The sequence below is a fragment of the Chrysemys picta genome, chromosome 1 (genome assembly GCF_011386835.1).
Source record: "Chrysemys picta bellii isolate R12L10 chromosome 1, ASM1138683v2, whole genome shotgun sequence".
NCBI lineage: Eukaryota > Metazoa > Chordata > Testudines > Emydidae > Chrysemys > Chrysemys picta.
The window spans coordinates 347,357,111-347,374,767 of record NC_088791.1 but is presented as its reverse complement, the minus strand read 5'-3'; the positions used below and the strand labels follow the sequence as shown (position 1 = coordinate 347,374,767).

Below are 17,657 nucleotides of genomic sequence, written 5' to 3'. Positions count from 1 at the left end.
CTCAATACCCAGTGAGTTGTCAGGATTATTACACTAATTATACAGATGGGGAAACTGAGGCACAAGGCAGGGCAACAACTTGCCCAGGGTCACACGTCTGGTCAGTGGCAGAGCTGGGAATTCAACCCAGGTCTTCTGAGTCCCAGCCCTGTGCAACATCCTCCGACCCCCTCCCCCTCCAGGAAAGAGCAAGAGAAAACCATCAAAGTTGGCCTGAAAACTCCAGCTGGGGCATGCGAGGGCTTTCCCCCCCTGTGGCAGGCTGGGTGATCAACAGGAGAGGGAGGGAGAATGTGCTAATTGAGACTTGCTTCTTTGGTGGGAGATGGGGGGGAAGGTGAACAGAGCGTTTGCATAGCCCACTCTCTCCAATCAAGCCACTACCACTCAGAAGTCCAGATTTCCTCCCCGCCTTCCACAGAGATGCAACTTACCCAGCGCCTCCACCCCTGAGCCCCAATGTCAGGATGTGGGAAACCCTGGTGCAGGCCAGGTTACGGCATTGCTCAGTGTCTCCTTCTGAGGTTTGGTCTCCTGCCTCTTTGTCTGATGGTAACAGATGTGACCGGAGCACTCTCCTCTCTGAACTGGGCCCCGGGCCAGGCCCCTTCAAACCACCCAGTGAAGATGGAGAGCAGTGTTGCGTCTCCAGCCTTCGTTTGCTGCTGTCAACAGAGCGTTTTCACCCTTCTGCAGGGCTCTTGCATGAGATCGACGCCGTCCCGTCACCGTGCGTTGAGCTTCACAGATTGGCCTGAGCCTGTCAAGGACCGACCTTGTTTCTCTGATTCCCATCTTTGAAATGGCCACTTCTGGGATCTCGCTCCACAGGGTTCCCGCCAGCTCTTCCCCTCCCTTGGCTCTGCCTTTTCCTTGGCGAGCCCATTGCAGCAATGGACGCCTTGGCGGGTGCTGTATTCTGGTCTCAGCCAGTGCGGGGCGGTGGGCAATACATTGAAAGGGGTCAGTCCATGGGTGGGCAGAGAAAGGAAACGGGGACTGTGGATGAACTGGGAAAGGGAAGCGGAGAGAAGCCAGGAAGCTTGCCTGGAGCGAGGGGAGTCAGGGGTCTGCTGGAAGATGACAAGAAGGGAAAGGCCAGGTGTCACGGAGGGCAGCTCAGCGTACTGCCGGCGGGATGCTGTGCACAGATAGACAGAGGGGCTCATCCGTGTGCAGAGAGGAGGGAGCCGGCTGATCTGCGCAGGGGGCGGCCCAGGCAGAAAGGGAAGGTTCCTGAACTTGTTTACAAGAAGCTCTCGGCTGGCCTCTGCACTACAACCGCATCCCCTTTGCTCCGGGGCTGATGGGACAACATCATTATGGAAATGGAAGTAAAACCCGAGAAGGTGAAGCGTGGACTAGCGCTCGGTGGGAACCGGGTTGTTCTGATCCCTGAACTTCCCTCTCTGGCAGGATCAACTGCCCTGAGCTGCCCCCCCGGCCTGGCACCATCGCTCTTGGTTTCCTCGCTGGGCTCTGGGGCTGGCAGCCCCTGCGGGGGCTCAGACCGGCAGCAGTGGTGGCCAGCCACCCTGTGACAGGGACGTTCAATGACATTTTAGAAGGTGGCACATTCAAAACCTGATCAAACAAAATACTTTCCTCCCCTCAAGATGTACAATCAGACCGTGGAACTCACTGCCACTGGAGGTCATTGAGGTCGAGAACTCAGCAAGGTTCAAAGACGAATGGGACATTTACATGGATATAAAGAATATCCAGGGTTATCATAATTCGTGACAATAAAGCTGTTGGCAGGGAGATGAACCTTATGCTTCAGGGTTTAAATCAGTCTCTAACTAGTTGTCCTTCTGATCTCTAATAATGGGGTGGGGAGGGGGAGCAGATTATCCCACTACTGCTGCGGTGGGGTTTTTAACTCTTCCCGTGGAGTACCTGGTGGAGGACACTGGCCTAGTTGGGCCGTGGGTCTAATGCAGTCTTGCCATTGTTACCTCCCTATGTAGCGGGTTCCGTTATGGATGCCCCTACACCTGCCCCTGATGAGATTCCCTTTGAGTCTAACACCAGCTCGGGTAACATCGTCCTCTTCCCCCGGCTAATGCCCCGTCTCTGGCTGCCACACATGAGTTCAGGTGACTGCCCCTTTAAGTGCTCTAGGCACAGGACTGACTGCTGCCTCTGTGTCCCTGAGTTCCTTTTCAGGCTGTCTCTCTTCTACTGTCTGGATGCAGGACCCCATACTGCTGCCCCCGCAGCCTGCTTCTGTGCTGGGCTGTCTGCTCCCAGCCCTCTGATTGCTCTGAGAATTGGATCCCAGAAAGCCAACGCTCTTGCTGGCCTGGGAGGGCCCCTTTGAAAGGGTTTTCCCCCCCTGTCTTCCTCTTGGCCAGCAGAGAGGTGGACAGAGAGTAGTCGCATTAAGTGGGGTACAGTTCGGGCTCAGCAGATTCCACATGGGGTCTCTTGCTCTGACGAGCTGGCGTTCTCATACCTGTGCAGGTTGAAGGTCCGGAAATCTGGAGCTGTGATACAAATTACCTATCGTATCCTAACCGCACATTCACTAATATGTGGTGCCTCATTGAATTAATTTGGAGTCAGCCGTCTTTGATCTGACATAGGGAGCTTCTATTACAAGTCTAAATTACCAGCATTTAAATATCAATTGGTTTGCACTTGGTTCTCGGAGATCTGCCCACAGCACCGAGCACTGCTAATGAATTTCTCCATTGTCGCTGTGATCAGACATATTTGTACTAACTTTTGTTAGTTTTTAAAGCCATGGCGGTCCCAATCTCGGACAAGACAGATGTTTTCTGTCTGTCCCGTAATGTACCCAGTGTTCTCTGCCTGTGTGTAAAATCTTGCTTGTTTCTAAAAGAAGCATAATTGTGTGGGCAAAAAGCTAACGGCTGATGTCCGTTTCCAATCCCAACACAAATGTAACGCAGAATTTTGAATCTTTTTGCGAGTGGCAATTAAAGTTCATTGCAAGACTAAGGCCAAGGTGTTTCTTGAATTATTTCCCCCTTGGAGGACACCAGAAATCCCGAGGAAACGACTCACCCCAGCCAGTAGTTACAAGCACTATTCAGAAGCACTGCTCAGAGCCAGGGGACATTCGCTGACATTAAAAGGTGACAACTACAAAAGGAAGTGCCTTTTCACACAGCTGTGTCCGCTGCAGAAAGCCACTGAGCTGAGTATGTAGTGAGATTCAGAAAGGGGTTGGACATTTAAGAGCTTTATATCAAGAATATCCACTGTTATCATAATTAATGACAGCCAAATATTTTGGCAGGGTTACTAACCTCCATGCTTCAGGATCTAAGCCAATCTCTAACCATTAGAGACTAAGGTGAGACCTACTGGGGATACACATTATCCCAACCTTCTATTGCTGGGTTCTTATTCCTTTCTCTGAAGTGTCTAAGTTCACAGACGACATACTGGACCAGCACCAGATCTACATTACAAAGCTTTGTTGGCCTACCATGTTGGTTAGGGGTATGCAAAAAGACACACGTCCCGTGATACAGCATTGTAGACCTTTCTAGGCTGCCCAACAGCCCTGCGCAAAGGCGCCTGTTATAAATGTACACACACTAGTCTCAGTTTCTCTCAATTCTTTTTTGGTTGGTTGGTTAAGACGTGAAGCATGTTTGTGAAGAAATGACAAACAGACCCATCACGGCCAAAGAGGAAGGAGAGTCCCCGGGTCAGACAGAGTCACTGCCTCTGTGGTCATGTGGAGCAGGAATGAGCCGTGTGACTCAGGAGGGGGTTGTGGGTGCCGCTATGGGTGTCAACAGCAGTATGTGCTCCGGGTGATGTTTCATGGCTGGTTTCAGAGTAACAGCCGTGTTAGTCTGTATATGCAAAAAGAAGAACAGGAGTACTTGTGGCACCTTAGAGACTAACAAATTTATTAGAGCATAAGCTTTCGTGGACTACAGCCCACTTCTTCGGATGGTTGTTAGCCCAGGTGCCCCAGGTAGCGTGTGGGAGTGGCTGTGATCTCTGCTCTCTGCGCTGGGTTCTCACACTCGTGGGGCTGCGATTGTGGAGGTGGCCGGGTTCCCTCCCTCCCCCTCCTTTAAGATCATCTTAATTATTTTAAACTAATGACTGAAGGCTCTGGCGGCAGTCAGCCTGCATTTAAATGGAGGTCATTGCAACATACTCTCATAAGAGTACAACTGTTAATGTCGTGTATGTGTGTGTGTGTGTTTTTTTTTTTCTGGTAAGTTCCCGGTTGCTGTAGCAGCATTTGAGGAAGTCCCTCAGCAAGCAGAATACCCGTAGCTAACCGTGACAGTGGAGGAAGCCAGAGAAGGGGGAATGGAGCGCCGGGCTTCAGAATTCAGATATCACAGCTAAAAAAAAGGTACTGGATTATTTACTTGTGGGGTTTTTTTTTTTTTTGCTTGGATAAAAAGCCTGTTGGGGTGAAGAAGGCAAAGAATTGCGTGTCGGAGCAGTATGTGTTTTTTCATCTTGATTGCCTGGCAGAGTGTAAGGGCTGGAGTGAAGATTGCTGCCTTGTTTGTGAGACGGAAACTTGATAAGACAGTCCTTTGATAGGGAATCTTACCAAACCAGCATGCATGGATGGGTGATACCACTTTTATTTGCCGCTTAGCCTCTTTTCTATCAACTGATCCCATAGCTTCCTGTAGATTCAGCTAATTCAGACACCGAGAGAAATAGCAGCAGAGGGGCAGAGAAGTAAAGAATCGTGAGGCGGGCAGGAAATGTTTGTTACTGGGTGGGATTCAGTACACAATGGAGAGACGGAGAACACTCCTGGAAAGGGAAGCCGCATGGGGCCGTGGCTAGAGCGTGGGGTTGGAAGACAGGACAACGAGGTTCTCTTTCTGAGTGATCTTGGTGAAATAGTTCCCCCCCGCCCGTGCCTCAGTCTTCCCATCAGTACAATGGGGATAATGCTGGTGTACCCCACAGGGGTGCTGTGAGGCTAAAGAGTGGGGATCATGACCCTCCCCCACCATCACAAAGCATTTTAAGATCTATGGATGGAATGTGCTGAGCAGAATGAACCCTGTTTCAGGGGACTCTGGTTGTTGTCTGCTTGGCCTTTCTTTGCCCGATTCAAAGCTGGAAGTTGCAAGTGGGCTGTCATGCTGTGTTCTCCTTTCATTTTGGTGGTTTATCCAGGAGCTGTCTTAAAGCACATTTCAGTTCCTGTTTCTTTTATCTCGTGTTTGTGGTGGGGAGTTGCTGCATTGCTTGATCAGGTTCATACCCTTCCCTGATGCGGGCTGCCAGGCCTGGGCTCAGACTCATAGGCTAGCATGTAATGGACGCTCCTCCCCATTTAATCTGTGGCCGGATAATTCCAGGCGGTTCTGTGGGGCCCACGGTGACTTGAGCTAGACTGGCCGTGAAATCAGTGGCACAAGAGTTGAAATCTCTATGGCAGGTTGCATAGCCACCTTCCGTCCACGTCTGTCTGTCTGTCCCCTTTCTTTGCAATGCCATCTGAACACCAAACCAGCTCTGCAAATGCACCTCAGTTGTGACCTGCCATACCCCTGCTACTCCAGTCCTCCTCTGCTAATGCACTGCTCTCCTGCCCTGCCGTAGTCCTAGTTCCCCCGTATGTAGCTCTGCAGATGCATCTCAACCTGCTTCTACCCACAGTGCACATGCTGGTTCCCCTGACAATAAGACTTCAAGGCCTCTCCCATCACCATGCATTCAGCTATTTGTCATTGTAACGTGCCAATCCCCTGATGCACTGCCTTGTACTCCAGGGCAGAACTACCCTTTGCATTGTTGGTAATTCCCATATCACTCTGATTTGCATGAGCGAACTTCGGCCATATGGGTGGTAATCAGATGCAGCGAGGCGAGGCGAAAGGAACGGTTAAAGTGCCTGTGTCTTCCTCACAGTATCCTCGAATTCGGCTGTCAGCTCCTGGCGCCTTCCTCCCGTGGAGGGCTGGTTGATTAAATAATTACAGACGCCGGCCTGAATCAGTAGTGACGTGTCAGGAGGGTTGTGTAAGTTACGCAGTGGTATATGAGTATCAGTCTTTGGGTACTGTTACGCTGCAGCCAGGGGCGGCTCCAGGCACCAGCGCAGCAAACGCGTGCCTGGGGCGGCAAGCCGCGGGGGGCAACGTGCCAGTCGCCGTGAGGGCGGCATGCCTGCGGGAGGTCCGCCGGTCCCGCGGCTTTGGTGGCAATTCGGCGGCGGGTACGCCAAAGGCGCGGGACCGGCAGATCACCCGCAGAAACGCCGCTGAATCCGCGTGACCAGTGGACTGCCTGCAGGCGTGCCGCCGAAGGCCGCCTGACTGCCGTGCTTGGGGCGGCAAAAAACATAGAGCCGCCCCTGGCTGCAGCGCGTTGGGTAGACAGACAGGCAGTAGCTCAGCGCGGGCTAGCATGCTAAAAAGCAGTGTAGCTGGGAGTAGCCATGGCCGGCAGCTCAGGCTCGCCACCCAAGTGCAAACCCGCCGGGAGCCTCTGGGTATGTATTCCGGTGGCTAGCCCCAGTCACCACCCGTGCTATCCCGGCTTACCCATCTCCTTTTAATGTGCTCGCTCCCAGTTGCAGTGTAAATGGACCCTTTGCGGTCCTAGGTAGGTCCCATTCAGTCTAGAGGAGGTTAAGCCGGTGCCACACCTGTGTTGATGGGGTTGGATAAAGGTGTCTGTTGAGCTAATTTGAACTCAGGCTACAGCTTCTGAAACTTGCCTCTGAATTTGCCCCAGAGCGTGGGATTAAAAGCGGTGACACTTGCCATCTGTCATGCAGCGTAGCTTGAATCCTACGCTCTTCAAAGTCCCACGGGAAAATACGTGGCAGCAGTGGTGAAACCTGCCTTCAGGAACCTCTCCAGAGTCTGGCAACAATTGTAGCTTAGTAGCGCTGGTCTCCTAATAGAGGTGGAGCAGAACTGTGATCCACGGGCCAGATTCAAAGAGGAGTGTGAGCTGGTGAAAACTGTGCTAAGGGGCATGTTACACCAACGTAGAGAGGGCCCGATTCCCCACTCCCTGGTGTAACTGCCGGGGCAGGGTGGAATCCAGCCTGCTGTCCACAAGCTCTTTCGGCTCTGCGGGGCTAAGGGGAGTGAATGCTAGGGGCAGTGGGGTTACACAGGTGTCACTGAGGGCGGCAGCCGTGCTGTGCCTCCAGCAAAGTGGGGAGGGCTAAAGTGGCTGTAAACCACCTTTGAGCACTCAAGATTATGGGCTTCTCCGAGGGCCTGTGCAGTCCCTGGCATAAATTAGAGCAGGCCCAGCGGTGCTCTCATTTATAGCCATCTCAGATAGGGCTGCCTGTAGGCTGCTCCACAGTCAAGAGCAACCCGGAATCTCTGTAGGGGCATGTGCCAAGGAGCTTCTCTGACATTTCCCCTCCCACCCCGATAGGCCCTGTGTGAAGGGGACATGGGGTAGGGCCTTTGATGGCAGCTGTGCTGGGGAAATTCCCCTCTGAACCTTTGGGCCCAGTTCTGGCCCCTCTTCTCTGCCAGAGAGGTATATAGGGCACGGGGCCTGGGAGAGACGCTATCCCAGAATTATTGTTGGTGATGGTGATGTGTGAACCACAAGGAACTCAGCGTGACTTTCAGATCTCGGTTGTAATTTGCATAGATGGCAGTCGGAAAAAAACCCCTTCTTTTTGCACGCAAACTGATCAAATCTAATCTGGACTGGTGGAGAGGCGGCAGCCGTGGGACCCCAGGAAGGGCTTGTCTGCACAAACCTTTAGTTTGCAGCGAGCGGTTAGTGCACTTTCAGCTTGTCCTCTCGGAAACGGGGCTAATCAGAGCACGCTAATGAACTGCTAATGTGCACCAGCAAGAGCCACAGGACCAGTTAGTCCACGGCAGGCTAGTGCAGTGCAGGGTAGATTCACACCCCAGCTAGCCGCGGACTAACGGTTCGTGCAGACACACACTCAAAGACATGGTGTCACAGCAAACAGAAAGTCACACAGTTGTGGATAAACAAATGATATGAATAATAGACAGTCAGTCCTGAGCCTGCATCACTGAAGGATGAGGGACTAAACGGTTAATAAACCTCCAAGCCCCCTGCAAGGTGGATGATATTGTCCTCTGTATCCCGATGAGGAAACCGAGGCACTGAGAAGCCTCGTGCAGTCCGCCCAAGGTCCCAGCGTGAGCTAGGGGCAGAGGTGGGGACAGAGACAGGCCTATGGGTCTACTCTGACCACGCTGGGCCTGCAGTGCCTTTTGCTGAGGGAAACGTGAGGTACTATTTCTCAGTGACCCAGATCACTCATTTAGCCGGTGCATTGTCTCCCGATCAAAAGGGAGGGTGTCTGTGTGACCGTAATTTTGACTGGTCTCCGTGGGTCACTTTCATGCCTCTCCTTCTGCTGCGACTCCTTTTCCTGTCTTACTTAGAGGCGGTGAGATTTTCATGATAGTCTCTTGCCAAACACTTCAACCTGGGTTGCCTAATCTGGGGGAGGAATGCATTTTGTAAGCCGTGGAGGGATTTGTAGCTGCACAATGATCTCCCTATACGTGCCAAGCCCCACTCCTGTGTACTGGGGGAGATACACTGTGACATGCTCTGCTGTGTAATAGCCATTTAAAGGGGTTAAAGGACAAAAACACTTTGCCCGCCTAGTGGTTTACAGACACTAAAGAGTTAATCCTCAGAGGGTTGGACTAGATACCTCCTGAGGTCCCTTCCAACCCTGATATTCTATGATTCTATGATCCCCCTTCTGAGCTGTGTGGTCCTGATTTTACAGGTGGGGAAACGGAGGCACTGAGCGGTTAACATTAACCTTTTCAAACCTCGGGGCAGTGGTTTGGTTTGATTTTTCAATGGGTGCATTTTTTTTGTTGGTGATTTAATTTTTTTATTAATTTTCATAAAGAAACAAACATTAGAATATACAACAAGTTAAATGACCTACAGCTTGTATATGGGACCAAATACCACACATCACAGGATAGCCAATAAAATTATGCAATTATGCAACTTGATGTCTTTTCAAAGCTGCATGCCCAGACAATGCAAAATCAGACTGTTGCACAGACTTAACACCTTAGGGTGGGGATAACAATACAAAAATAAAGACATACACATAGAGGCAAAAAAGGGAAGGAGGGGACCGGTGGAGGGGGGCAGGAAGAGGGTGTGAAATCACAGAGAGTTCAGGTGGAATGGGAGTCTGGCATCATTTGACCTGTCTCAGCATTCTTTCGCCAAATGTATCAAGAAACAGGGTCCAATTTTTTTCAGATTCATATCCTTGCTCTCTACCTCAATGAGCTAATCCTTCCTTTGCTGCTAACTCAAACCGGTCTGATTACCTCTGCTCAGGTCTGGGCATTAGCCTACTCCTCCCTTTTTGTCAAATTGTGCGCTTGGTAATCAGCGCAGCCCTCAAGCGCCAAAGTCTTTGCGCTGGAGTAAAACCCAGCGTAGTAGGTACGTAAGCTAGGATATACTTTTCCGCTGAGCGTTGCTTGCTGAAGACAAGCACTATTTTCATTCGTGTCAGCCCACCACTTTCCACGGCTGCCGGCCTGTTGGACAATCGCATAGCAGGTGCGTCAGGGTTCCTTTTTCTGTATTAGAGCGCCAGCAAACACCAGAGGACAAGGCCTCCATCTTGCACAGCCTCTGTGGTGTCCAAAGAATCTTCGGCTGTAGCAGGCATAGCCGAGATTGTGCACTGCCGTTGCTGTTAAGGACTGGGATGACTCGCTTTCCCATAGAACTCCAGAGTAATAGAAACAACGAGGAGTCCTTGTGGCACCTTAGAGACTAACACATTTATTTGGGCATTAGCTTTCGTGGGCTGGAACCCACTTCATCAGATGCATGGAGTGGAAAATACAGGAGCAGGTATAAATACATGAAAAGATGTGAGTTGCCTTACCAAGTGTGAGGTCATGGCTACCAGACTAATAGAGTTCCTCTTTGCTAGTGGAGTGTCCGAGGGCAGCTGGACCAAACTGATATGTTAGCAAGTGTTTTAATTGTAAGTATTTTTTTCCCCCCAGTTTTCAAATCTGGATGACCCCAGATAGCTGCTTTTGCATGACGGTGAGGATAAAATGGGATCTCTTAGTTAGACGGCACCTTATTTTTCTCTCTCGGACAAAAAGAGGAACCAAATCCACAGGGGGAATTGGATGCATTAGAATCATAGAAGATTAGGGTTGGAAGAGACTTCAGGAGTCATCTAGTCCAACTCCCTGCTCAAAGCAGAACCAACCCCAACTAAATCATGGCTTTGTCAAGCCAGGCTTTAAAAACAAGTAAGGATGGAGATTCTATCACCTCCCTAGGTAACCCATTCCAGTGCTTCACCACGCTCCTAGTGAAATAGTTTTTCCTAATATCCAACCTAGACCTCTCCCCCACTGCAACTTGAGACCTTTGCTCCTTGTTCTGTCATCTGCCACCACTGAGAACAGCCGAGCGCCATCCTCTTTGGAACCCCCCTTCAGGTAGTTGAAGGCTGCTATCAAATCCCTCTCCCCCCCCTTCTCTTCTGCAAACTAAATAAGCCCAGTTCCCTCAGCCTCTCCTCATAAGTCATGTGCCCCAGCCCCCTAATCATTTTAGTTGCCCTCCGCTGGACTCTCTCCAATTTGTCCGCATCCTTCCTGTAGTGGGGGGCCCAAAACTGGATGCAGTACTCCAGATGTGGCCTCACCAGTGTCGAATAGAGGGGAATACTCCTACTAATGCAGCCCAATATGCCGTTAGCCTTCTTGGCAACAGAGGCACACTGTTGACTCATATCCAGCTTCTCGTCCACTGTAATCCCCAGGTCCTTAATACCCATTAATTTCCTCCCAGGTGGACATGAGTGTGTTAGCATGCCAGGACCAATTTGACATCTGTGACATGATAAAAGCTTAATACAGTAGTAGTTTTGTAGACTGGGAGCCCAACCCCGCCTGCCTTTGGCTATAGGGAGCTGGCGTTTTTTAAATGAGAGTCATGGATGTTGACCAGGGCCCCAAAGAAAGGCTCTAATAATGTTGATACATTTTCTAAAATAAAATGGAGGGATATATGCCGGTAGGCTGCTTTAGAATATATAGGCACCTAGGCAGAATATTCATTTGCATTGTCTTAACCCTTAAATGTGTCTTCATACTTTTATACCTAGGTACTTTTAATTGCATCATTTTGGCTGTGGAAATTGAGGAAGAAGCCCCACTACATGACACCCGGGAGATTTCCCATAGTTACGATTTTTCCCAATTGGTTTTGTAACCGGTTATTGCGTCACGTTTTGAATTAGTGATAGGAGGGCTGGAATAGAGGTTCCTCGTTTGGATATATACAAAAGGGTATTGTCTGGGTATAACATCCATTTATACTCCATGGAACCAAGTTGTATGCCTCAGATAGCCGGATGAGCTCATACAGCTATTGCCAGGAGCTCAAGGGCTGAAGGTCTCCGAGGTCCCATTGTTGGTTGTGGTCTGAGAGGTGGGGTGAGAATATAACAGTTGGATCCAGGAACTAAATGTGGGTCCAAATCCAAATTTTTGTAGGGTCTAAAACAGTCCACTCTATCAAAAGCCTTTTCTGCATGTCAGGCTAATACGACTTGTGATTTGGGGTCATCATATTTCACTGCTATCATATCAATGAGTTGTTGAAGGTTATCAGAGCCATGCTGGCCTCTGACAAACCCAACTTGATTTGGGTGTACGACAGAACCTTTTCCGGTCTCGTCGCGAGAACTTTTGCCAATGTTTTGATGTCACTATTAATAAGTGAAACTGGCATCTAATTGGAACACAAACAACCAGGAGTCTGGTGGCACCTTAAAGACTAACATATTTATTTGGGCATAAACTAGAAGTGAGGTTTTTACCCACAAAAGCTTATGCCCAAATAAATCTGTTAGTCTTTAAGGTGCCACCAGACTCCTTGTTGTTTTTGTAGATACAGACTAACACGGCTACCCCCTGATAATTGGAACACAGTGCAGCATCTCTTCCTGGTTGAGGAATAACTGATGTTAGGGCTTCCCTCAGCATAGGGGAAAAGGTGCCTTCTAGAAGTGACTCATTAAACAGTTTAAGCATTTTGTCAGATAGGAGGTCAATGAGGTGCCTATAGAATTTAGCAGGGAAACCATCTGGCCTAGGGGCTGTCCCCACTTTCATATTCTTAGTCACCTCAATTAAATCATCCTCCATGGCACGCGTCAAGGTTTCCACAGTGGGATACAGAAATTTGCAGTCATGTAGTATTTCAGAAGAATTGATCCAAAGCATCTGCGGAGGGGTTTGTGTCCAATTTGTACAGATCTTTATGGAAATTAAAGGACTCTGTTGTTATCTTTAGGCGAAGTACATAATTTACCACGATCGTCATGGATGGCCATGATTCTACATGGAGGGGTCTCTTGTGCATGAGCAGTCTGCCCAGTGGCGGTGCTAGCCCAAGGGGGACCCTAGGCAGGAATATTTGGGGGGCCCCACACACAACACATACTAATAATTAATAGAGGTTCCCTTGAGGTGCTCAGGAACCTAAGCCATTGCTTAGTCTGGTTAGGCTTGGCTCCGGCTCTGAGTAGGCCAGCAGCTTGCCCGCTTTTTCCTAGAATTCCTGCCTGAGTGGGGTGAATTCAGCTCTAAAGCGAAGATTTAAATCTCTGGCTACATGGCTGTTTCTCACCTGGATCTGCTGCTATTTGAAGATAACAGGGGCATGATCAGAGATAGCAATTGCATTAATGGAGGAGTCAATTGCAGAATTAACCAAGGCCCCGAACAGCAAAAAGAAATCGACGTGGGAATAGGACCCATGTACCAGAGAAAAGTAGGACTAGTCCCTAGCCATTGGATGTGTAAACGCCAGCTATCACATCATCCCAGATCTTTAAAGGGCAACTCCGGAGCCATTCCAGTTTGGCTGGTTTATGAGCCTCAGGCTGAGCTAGATTTGTCCACAAAAGGATCAAGCACCTAACTTAAATCCCCGGCAGTCACAGCAGAGATATAACGTGGTAAAAAACCTACGCAAGGGTTCAGTGTCTCCAATAAAAGCCCTACAGCTGCCTTTGCTTTCTTTAATGAGGGCGGCACCTTTTTTCTTTTAACTGGAGTGTTGAGGCTCTTTACATTCCAGGAGATAAACCGAAGATTCAGGGCCAGTTGGCTGTGTTAAGAATTATTTGTGTGTATATTGCCATACAAACGAAGGCGATGGAATGTTTGGCTCCTTTGCTCTGTTGCTGTGGTTCCCAAACTTTTTTTTCTTCCAAGGACCCCTTTGGCATCTGACTGAATTTCCTGGATCCCTTCCATTTTTTATACCTAAGTTTCATGTTGTTAAAAGAACAGGAGTACTTGTGGCACCTTAGAGACTAACAAATTTATTAGAGCATAAGCTTTCGTGGACTACAGCCCACTTCTTCGGCTGCGAAAGCTTATGCTCTAATAAATTTGTTAGTCTCTAAGGTGCCACAAGTCCTCCTGTTCTTTTTGCGGATACAGACTAACACGGCTGCTACTCTGAAACCTTTCATGTTGTTGTTATTCTATTAGTTAGGTTGGCTTATTATTATGGGGGGGGGGGAAAGTATTTTTGTTTTAAAATAAGTCTCACAAAGGACCCAAAAGTAGTTATCTTGTCACCCTTATTTTCACTTTAACTAAAAGATATAGTCCTGAATGGGCACCGGTACTACCAGAACACTCCCAAAATGGCGTCCTCCAGGCGGCAAAAGTCCTGGAATGTTGCGTTCTGGCCCCACTGCAGTACTCCTCTGGGGTGGTCCCCTGCATAGCTCACGGCAGACCCCACTTTGGGAACCACTGCTGTTACATCCCACCCCTACTCTCTGCACAGAAACCCACAAGCAGGTGCAGCCTATGGCTGAAATGTCTCAGATGCTTCTTTCACAGATTTTGGATTGCTTTGCCAGATGCTTGCCACTTGCCTGGCTTCCTGGGAATGGGAGGAGAGGGCTCCGGAGCGGGGGAAGGAAGAGCACAAAAGACAAATTAAAACGAAACCTAAAATCACAGAACGTACATACAGTAGAACAGGGCCATCCTTAGGATTTATGGGGCCCTATGCAGTATTATTAAACGGGTTCCCCTATGCCCGACGGCAGCCTGGGCTTGTATGTGTATTTTAGATAAGGGTGGTCTTTTGAAGGATTTATTTAAAAAAAACTATATGTGTGATAATATGTGGGAGGGATAGCTCAGTGGTTTGAGCATTGGCCTGCTAAACCCAAGGTTGTGAGTTCAATCCTTAAGGGGGCCACTTAGGGATCTGGTGCAAAATCAGTACTTGGTCCTGCTAGTGAAGGCAGCAGGCTGGACTCAATGACCTTTCAAAGTCCCTTACAGTTCTAAGAGATAGATATATTTCTGCTTATTTATTAAGATCCAAGCATTTAAGGCTAAAGATGAATACTCAGATTGTGCATCTAAAAATCTATGCAAGGATTTTTTAGAGATCTGATTTTATAATCTTCAGCAACACACTAATGAAATATTTTTAAGGCAAATTTTAAACTAAGGTCCTGTAGACTAACATGTTCGAGTAAAAATTTTATTAAAGTGAACGTTTAAAATTAAATATACACAAGTTAAAAGGGAAGGTACTGTACATCTGAGGTCAGGCTTGGGTTATGAGGGATTACAGGTGTCGGTTGCAAGGGTGAAGAGATACATACATATCACATAACAGGCATAGATCCAGATTGGGGTGCAAGAGTTTTTCAAGTGTCAGTGGGTAAGTGGGCTCGGGTACGCCACCCATGGAATGTATAAGGAGTCCAAGTCAGTATCAGTGTAGCGAATGAGTACATGGGTGGGGTGCGTCCCCTGGTTCATCAGGGAAGGAAGTAGGCTATTTCCCTGATCGGTGGTCTCAGTTACTCGGTGAGGTATTGGCGGTGTCCTGTGATGTGTTCCGTATAAATGTCTCTGGACCACCTGATGGTGTCGGACACCATGAGCTGTCTCATGAGCTGGGCATAGCGTCGACCGACTCCGCACACTCTCAGAACTGGCTCATGCACAACTGGTTTTGTCAGTAAATTCAGAAACTGACAGTATATACCTGGGGGTTGGCGAATGCCTGTTAAATGGCTTCATTACCACTTGAATGGCTCTTTAACCGTTTCAATGTTGTGCTAATAGGCCTGGCAGGCTGGAGGCTTTTTCACTTTTAAGTACTAGATTCCCCTCTGGAGGAAGACTCACAAGGCTGCAGCAGCTAGCCGTGGTGGGAGCCTGCAGGAAAGATCAGAACAGGGATAGGAAGAAGCGGGAGGGTAGACACTAAGACCCAGGGGTGCCCCAAATTTTTGGATGTCCTACGGATGGCCCTGCAGTAGAACCTCAGAGTTACGAACACTGTTTCTATGTTTGTTTCATTTAAATTAAGATGGTTAAAAGCAGCATTTTGCTTTTGCATAGTGAAGTTTCAAAGCTGCATGAAGTCCGTGTTCAGTTCTAAATTTTTGAAAGAACAACCAGAACATTTTGTTCAGCGTTGAACAACCTCCATTCCCCAGGGGTTCGTAACTCCAAGGTTCTACTGTATAACAACCAAACTTCCTACCAAGCCTAGTAGATCACCATGAAATGGCAACAATCATCAAACACTGAACACTAGAAACAAAATGAAACCAACATTCTGAAGGGGGCAAGCTGGGCCAGTAGCTCTGCCAATATCCATTATTTAAATTATTATTGTTTAGCAGGCATCCTGTGTTTCCCATACAGCAAAGTAGTGCCGTATATACTTGTTCATTAGCCCGTTCGTTTATAAGCCGACCCCCCCCAAGATGGTTAGGTAAAAATAGCAAAAACTGTATGACCCTTTCATAAGCTGACCCTATATTTCAGGGGTTGGCAAAATTTGGCTCCCGTCAGGGTAAGCCGCTGGCGGGTCGGGACGTTTTGTTTACTGGGAGCATCTGCAGGCACGGAGCCCCTCAGCTCCCAGTGTCCGCGGTTTGCCGTTCCCAGCCAATGGGAGCTGCGGGAAGTGGCGCCACTTCCTGCAGCTCCCATTGGCTGGGAACGGCAAACCGCAGACACTGGGGGCTGAGGGGCTCCGTGCCTGCAGTCGCTCCAAGTAAACAAAACGACAATGTATTAGATATTCAATGCAATGATTCCATAGAGTTTAAAATCATCAAATTTTGGTGTAGAGCCATTTATAAGTGGACTCCCGCTCTTTGAGGTGTCATTTTTTTACCAAAAATATTCAGCTTATGAACGAGTATATACGGTAACTACATTCTAAGGAGATGGAAAGGGAGCACACACTCTGCAAACGTACTATTTCTTAATTGGGCATGTCCAGGATATTCCGGTGTATTACTCCCTAATTTACAATCTTTTCAGTGTGCCAAACCAGCCAGTGTTGTGGTAATACGGCTTGGTGCATTGAGTGAGACATTGTATGTGCTGGGGTTTACTTTCCCAGGGCCGCTTGTCTCCCTCCCCTGTTTCAATTTCCAATCAAACATTGTTTCCCTTCCCCATATTAAATAAACATTTAGTGCGTGGGGGCGGGGGCAGGCAGCAATCTCACTGCTGCCACGTATGGTAAATGACTGCACCAAAGAACACCCCCAACCAATCCAATTGAACAATTACCTCTTCCTCATTGACTTCAGACTTCATGTCCTTGGGGTCTGAACTCACAGAAGGGTGAGGGAAGAGGCTGAAGAAGTTGAGGGGAGAATTCAGAGTGATGCGGGGATGGCACAGCAAGGGGAAAGAGATTGGGGAGGGTGGGGGTGGAGGAAAAGGAAGGCAGGGGATGTGGGGGAAAGGGGCCAGCAGGGGCAGGCTGAGAGGAAGGAAGTAGGAGGTGTCAGGGAGGGCAGAAATCACTGTCCAACTAACTCAGCAACCCACACTGGACTTCTCTGCTCCGTCGGTCCATGGGGGGTACAGCTCCATTGCTCAGCTCCTGTGCAGCTTGCAGGGAGCAGAGCCACTTCTCACCCCTCCGGCACATGGGATGTCAAGCTGCCGGGCTTTGAGGCTCCGCTGCACCTGAGCAGAGAGCCCTCGGACCTATCTTCCACCGATGAGATTCTCCTTTCTGTTTGATTCACCCGTCCTGTCTGTGCTGGCAGAGAGGAGGCGACAGTCAGCTGTACTGTGGGCTCGATACCTCCTGTGTCGGGGGGGGGGGGGTAAGGGGAGGGAGACGACGACGATAAACGCAGGTGCACAGCCCCGAAGCCCTGACCAGAGCCATGAGAGGGGGCACACAGCCCTAGGAAGCAGCAAAGGGGTTGTACGGCCCCTGCTGCAGCCCGCACCACAAGCCACAGGGCAAGGACTCATGGTCCCAGCTCCAGCCCCCAGTAGAAGCCACGGGGCCAGGGGCACAGGGCTCCGGCTCCAGCCCCCGGCTGAAGCTGCAGGACAGGGGCGCAGGATCCTGGTTGTAAAGTCAGATCCAGTTGCAGGGCAGGGGAGCGAAGGGTCCCGGTTCTAGCTCTGGCTCCAGCCGCAGTCACAGAGGGGAGGCCCCAGTCCTGCCTTCAGCCCCAGCTTCAGCCACTGACAGCTGAAGCAAACTACATCACAGAGGCCTGGAATCAGTGAGTCTAAATTATAGACTTAGTTGTAATACATATTTAAATATACAGATTTATTTGTACACTAAATAAACAACCGGGGTAAAGGGCCGGGCTT

General features: G+C 49.3%; 1 protein-coding gene across 8 annotated transcripts in view; it reads left to right on the top strand.

The window, feature by feature from the left end:
* The window catches only part of ARAP1 (ArfGAP with RhoGAP domain, ankyrin repeat and PH domain 1), a 222,196-nt gene that overhangs the window by 32,863 nt on the left and 171,676 nt on the right, over window positions 1-17,657 (top strand). For 6 of the 8 annotated variants that reach the window (XR_010597928.1, XR_010597926.1, XM_065581836.1 and 3 more), the window contains exon 2: window positions 4,216-4,354. The exons of the other annotated variants lie outside the window; for them this stretch is intronic. The gene's annotated coding sequence lies outside the window, so the exon portion shown is untranslated. The remainder of the gene's footprint in view (window positions 1-4,215; window positions 4,355-17,657) is intronic. 8 annotated transcript variants of the gene reach the window in all.